This window comes from Hylobates moloch, unplaced genomic scaffold (genome assembly GCF_009828535.3).
Source record: "Hylobates moloch isolate HMO894 unplaced genomic scaffold, HMol_V3 SCAFFOLD_15, whole genome shotgun sequence".
Lineage (NCBI taxonomy): Eukaryota > Metazoa > Chordata > Mammalia > Primates > Hylobatidae > Hylobates > Hylobates moloch.
The window spans coordinates 76517177-76523176 of record NW_026652290.1 but is presented as its reverse complement, the minus strand read 5'-3'; the positions used below and the strand labels follow the sequence as shown (position 1 = coordinate 76523176).

The 6000-nt window shown below is 42.9% G+C and overlaps 1 protein-coding gene across 5 annotated transcripts in view; it reads left to right on the top strand.

Moving 5' to 3' along the window:
• PPP1R21 (protein phosphatase 1 regulatory subunit 21) overlaps nucleotides 1–6000 on the top strand; it is a 74540-nt gene that overhangs the window by 1913 nt on the left and 66627 nt on the right. Inside the window, exon 1 of one of the 5 annotated variants that reach the window (XM_032176394.2) lies at nucleotides 2054–2133. The exons of the other annotated variants lie outside the window; for them this stretch is intronic. The gene's annotated coding sequence lies outside the window, so the exon portion shown is untranslated. Of the gene's footprint in view, nucleotides 1–2053; nucleotides 2134–6000 lie in introns of those variants that run through there. 5 annotated transcript variants of the gene reach the window in all.

The window sequence follows — 6000 nt, the reverse complement described above, 5'->3', positions numbered from 1 at the left end:
TTTTTTTTTTTTTTTTTTTTTTTTTTGAGACGGAGTCTCGCTCTGTCGCCCAGGCTGGAGTGCAGTGGCGCAATCTCGGCTCACTGCAAGCTCCGCCTCCCGGGTTCACGCCATTCTCCTGCCTCAGCCTCTCCGAGTAGCTGGGACTACAAACAAGTCACCTTTAATGGAATATTCTAAGGTAGTACATAGTTATGATATAGTATGACAAGTGTTAGTTCAGTGGGACTACCGAAGACATTGGGTAAGCGTTGAGGTTATATTGGGGATTAGAGAAGAGGAAATGAGGGAGTGGTAGCTTTCCAGGCAAAGGAACAGTCCGTGTTTGCTGGTACGAAAGCTCAATCTTAATGAGCTTTCACATGGCAGAGTGGTGAAATGAGGTAGGAGAGATAATTTGGACCCTATCATGAAAGGTTGTGGATGTCAAGCAAGAAGAGTGAACTTTACCTTTTGAGTAATGGAGAGATGCCAAAGGTTAAGCAGGGGAGTGACCTTACTTTTAGGAAGGACACTGATAACTGTGAAGGATGGATTGAAATAGGGAAAGATTGGTGGGAAAAAAGCAGACAGTAGACTTTGTTTTGGAGAGAGTAATGTAGGATTATATAAAGTTAGTGACTTCTGGGCTACAGAGAAGGGGCTAGATTCAGGAATTATGGTTAAAAAATGCTTTTCTGCTTTTTTTTGAGTGCCTGCTATGTGCATGGCACTAACGAAAGATATAAGGCACTCATCCTTGTGTCTCATTCATTTTGGGACTTGGTGAGCATGGGAAGACTCAGAGTTGTCCCTGCAGTTCTGAGGTGAGGGAACATGACTGCCACTGACACAATGAGGGCCAGCGGGAAGAAGAGCCCGTTCAGAGTGAAGGGCTGTAAGAGAGATTAGATACGGTTGAGGAATTTTAGGGTTGGAAGGCACACTAAATTTGTTATTCACATATTATTAGTATGAGGTAATGTTGGAAGCAATGGCTGAAACTTTCTAATGGACACGGACTGGCTAAAAGTCAGGACAAAGGCTGACACTTTTGGAGTAAGTGCCATCATGATGCGCTTTGACAGTTAATCAGGGTAGAAATTGGGAACCACCTGTGGGGAGGATGTGCCTGGAGGAGGAAGAGATGCTAAGGAGACTGTAGGAGGCCTGCCAGACTTGGGGTCATCTCCCCTATTGGACCAGGCCATTTTTCATTCTTTTAATTGCAATGTGATGGGAATTTCAGAACACAGGAGAACAGATCCTGATCAAAAGATTTCTTGTGCTTTTTATTCCTTGTCAATTCTAGTAGCAGGCAGTTTCTAGATAAGCTCTGTGCTCTCTACAGCCCTGTGCCTAAGGGTATTCCACCTTTTTATTACCTTCCCTGGTACAGGTATCGTGGGCTGATACTGAAATCCAGTTGCATAATTTTTCTGCCTTATTTAGGATACAAAGGAAAAAGATGTCCTCTTAATCTGTAGAAGGAAGCCCATCAAGAGAGCAGCAAGCATGATCCCTAAGCCCAAGGACATTGGCAGAGTCTTCTCATTCTTCTTTAATGCAGATTTCAGCCTTTGTTCCAGGAAAGGTCCCATCTCTCATAATCTTTCCTCTTGAAAAGGAAGAAAATAAAAAACAAATAGTGGTCTGAGGAGCTCCCATTAAAGAGACTGAGAGTCCAATTAGATAAAAGATGAACTGTGGAGGTCCAAGCAGATGAGAATTGCTGAGGCAAACAGATTGCTAAAAGAAAGTGTTACAGGAAGGTTAGTAAAAATGGAGATTAAGGCCCAGTGGTTTGGGGAATTAGAGGGTCATTTGAGGTTTTTAAAATTTCAGGTTCCATAGAGTTTGGGGAGGGAGAATGAATGTGTGTAGAGGCTGGTTTTCAGAGGTTTGTGAAGTTAATAAATAACAGATGCAAGCTACCTCCTTGAGATGTGAGGGAAAGTTAATCAAGACCTCAGTTGCTACATTATAGATTAAGGATGAAAGACCATTTCTGACTTGCTGTTTCTTCCATGACCTGCTCTGCTTCTGATGCTGTGTTGTGTCTCATTATGGAGAAGAGAGGCAAAAAGTGCTGAGTTCTGGCTGCTTTGATTTTAGCCTGCTTTCTTTGTGGGAGCACTCCTGCCTGACACCGTGGTATGTGTGTAAGCAAGTTTCAAGTTCTGATTGTCTTCCCAATGTTTGTGTTACCCTGGGTCAATGGTTCTCAAAGTGTGGAACCTGAAACAACATCATCTGGGAATGGGTTAGAAATGTAAATTCTTGGGTCCATCCTGCACCTATTGAATCTGAAACTAGCAGTGAGACCCAGCAATCTGTGTTGTAACAAACCTTTCCAGTGATTGGATTCATGCTAACATTTGAAAATCATTGCTCAAGGAATGGTATTGGGATAGTAGCCTTGGCAGAGATAAAGATCGGCACGGTGGCTCACGCTTGTAATCTCAACACTTTGGGAGGCCGAGGCGGGCGGATCACGAGGTCAGGAGATCGAGACCACGGCGAAACCCCGTCTCTACTAAAAATACAAAAAATTAGCCGGGCGTAGTGGTGGGCGCCTGTAGTCCCAGCTACTCGGAGAGGCTGAGGCAGGAGAATGGCGTGAACCCGGGAGGTGGAGCTTGCAGTGAGCCGAGATCGCGCCACTGCACTCCAGCCTGGGCGACAGAGCAAGACTCCGTCTCAAAAAAAAAAAAAACATAATCTTTTTAAAGATCTTTTTTTTTTTTTTTTTTTTTTGAGACAATGGATGCCAGCAGGAAAGCCAAACATCCATTATTTCTCTACAGTTTACTTTGCAACTGATGCTTCCTTTACGTACAAAGGGGCCTTTGGGAACTTTTTAGACTTATACTCTTAGTACACAGCTACTCATATGGAGAAAGGGTCAGTTTTGATCCAGCATGTTTGCCCTCCAGATAACAGGATTTGGCAGTACCTGATTTATCACCCACTTTTATAGAGAAGTAGACCCAGGAGCTGGATAGGATTAAACTTGAGTATGAGCTTTTTTTTTTTTTTGACCCCGATGTGTGGGTAGGATTCACTAGTAAAGTTGGGTTGGAAAACAGGTTTGTGTTCAGTGCTATCCAATGGAAGTTTCCATGAGAATGAAAATGTTCTGTATCTGTGCTGTCCAGCAGGGTAACCACTAGCCATGCATGGCTGTTGAGTGCTTGAAACGTAGCTAGTGTGTGACTGAGGAACTGAATTTTAGGTTTTATTTAATTTAAATAATGTAATTTAAATAGCCACATGTAGCTATTGAGTACTCTGTTGGACAGTGCTAGCTTAGACCCTGGGTCTGCGCATCACAGATGTAAATGTCTAAATGACTCACTTGAAGACCTTGTTAAACTGCTGATTCTGGTTTAGTAGGTCTGGGGTGGGGCCTGAGATTCTGCCTCCAGGTAAAACTATTGCAGCTGTCCAAAGACCGCACTTGGGACAAGGCCCTAGAAAGACAAGGGGCAGCCTCCTCTTCTCTTTAGTTTAACTGATTTACTCACCCATTCACCAAGGGCCAGCTAAACTGCAAGGGTTGGGATTTTGTCCTAGTGAGTTTCCCTGCTTGGGAGCAGGAGCAGGAGAAAGGATGCCATTTGAGGCAGATGTGAGTTTTTTCCTGCCTCAATGACAAAGTAACCCCAGCTACTGCTGCATAATATATAGCCTGCACATACTTTATCCCTGTCCTGGGATAGGAACAAGTAAGTAGGCAGAAAGAAAGACTTAAGTAGGATTCCCAGTAATTTGGAATACTTAAAATGTTAGGACTGGAAGGAGTTTTAGGGGTCATCCAGGCCAGATACTGCAGCTGGGGTCTGCACATGACTTCAGTATTCTGAAGCTTTGAATCAGGGTTTTGGTGCGGCATAGGGTTGTCTTGCACACGTCACTTTGTGTTGAAGAAAAGACTGTATGTTTAAAGATTTATTTGTATAGGATTCTAAAATATGTATAAATGTCAAAAAAGTCCACTGCGTGAAGACAGCCATGTAAAAGTGGTTCTAACACAAGATTTTTGAGGATTAGCTGAGAAAATGCATGTGAGTGATTCATCTCACTTTCCCCACAAACTCTTCCAACGGTTTGTGATTGAAGGTAATAAATCCCCAATCTTGGGCCATTTAGCCTATCATATATTGTCAAAGTGGCATGAGAGAAGTCATAGTGAGCTTACCACCACTCTGTGTCCTAGGAGAAACGGCTGTGTGATAGGCCCCACTGAAGTTGGGCTATTCCAGAACCAGAGTTATAGAGAGCAGGTCTGGGCACTGGTCATTAGAGAGTTAGGCTCAAGGCTTTTGAGGATTCTTGGTGTCCGATAGGATCATGAGGTTCAAATTATTTGGAGAGTCTTAAAAGAGAACTGTTAAAGTAATGGCAATCTCTTACATAATGTATTACATTTAAACACCTTTATATGTAGTATAATTTATTAATTTGATTTGATTAATTTGATTAATCAAATTAACTGATCTGATTAATTAACTAAAAATTTATGGAGTTCCTTCTCTATCCATAGCATTGATCTTTCATTGCAGGCAGGAAATACAAGGAAGTATACTGTAGTCTTTACCATGGAGAACAGTTTAAGGTGGCAGGTGGGAAATGAATACAGAAATTTATTTATTAATTGATTGATTTGCTCTGTCTCCTAGGCTGGAGTGCAGTGGTGTGATCTTGGCTCACTGCAACCTCCGTCCGTCTCCTGGGTTCAAGCAATTCTCCTGCCTCAGCTCCTGAGTAGCTGGGATTACAGGCGCCTGCCACCATGCCCGGCTAATTTTTGTATTTTCAGTAGAGATGGGGTTTTGCCATGTTGGCTAGGCTGGTTTTGAACTCCTGACCTCAGGTGATCTGCCTGCCTCAGCCTCCTAAAGTGCTGTGATTAGAGGCATGAGCCACCGTGCCCAGCCTATACAGAAATACATATATTAGTAAAATGTAAAATTTACTGTTTTTAGAAGCAAAATTAAAACTGAATAGTTTAATAAGAGATGTTTTGTTGTTAGTAAGTGCCAAAGGAACTGAGGCACAGGCTCTCTGTGGGCCATAGGGAGTCAGGGAGTGATTAGGAAAAATTATGGAGGAAGTAGGGCCAGTAGGTAAAAAGTAGGATCCTAGGGAATAGGTGGGATTTGTTTGGCCAAAGTGAAGAAGGGCTGTGCTCTCAAAGTAGGGTAAAATGAATCAGAAGATTACAAAACAAGGAAAAATGAGATTTAAAAGGATTAAGAGGGATTCAGAGGTACTCTTCCCCCACTGAATGGAACAGAAGAGCTTGGTGCACGGCTGTTGAAAATAAGCTCTATCATCTGCAGGAGTTTTTCTGTACTAATAGAGACTTCAGGGCAGTTGTTTCTCAGTTATGTCATATGCATTGGAGTCTCCATTCTGGACTCCCAGAGGCAATAGTGACCATCCAGTAATCTTATACCTACATCTAAAACAGAAACAGTGTTCATTTGCCTCCCCTCTGTGGTGAATACTGGTGCAGAGAAAGATAGATTCTAAAAGACCAGGCTGGCTGGATGTGGTGACTCATGACTGTAATCCCAGCACTTTGGGAGGCTGAGGCGGGCAGATCACTTGAGGTCAGGAGTTCAAGACCAGCCTAGCCAACATGGTGAAACCCTGTCTCTACTAAAAATACAAAATATTAGCCGGGCGTGGTGGCGTGTGCCCATAATCCCAGCTTCTTGGGAGCCTGAGGCAGGAGAATCACTTGAACTCGAGAGGTGGAGGCTGCAGGGAGCTGAGATTGCACCACTGCACTTCAGCCTGGGCAACAGAGCGAGACTCAGTCTCAAAATAAATAAATAAAAAATAAAATAAAAAAAAGACCAGGCTAATAAGAGCAGCTCAGGATTTTATAAGCTTCTCATTCAGTAATGCAGTAAGAGTGGCAGAAGTGATGCTGAAATGCAGAAAAGCGTTAAATGTCACAAAGGTAGTTAAAATGGCAATAGAGTATGCAAGCTTATCATCTTCCTCCAT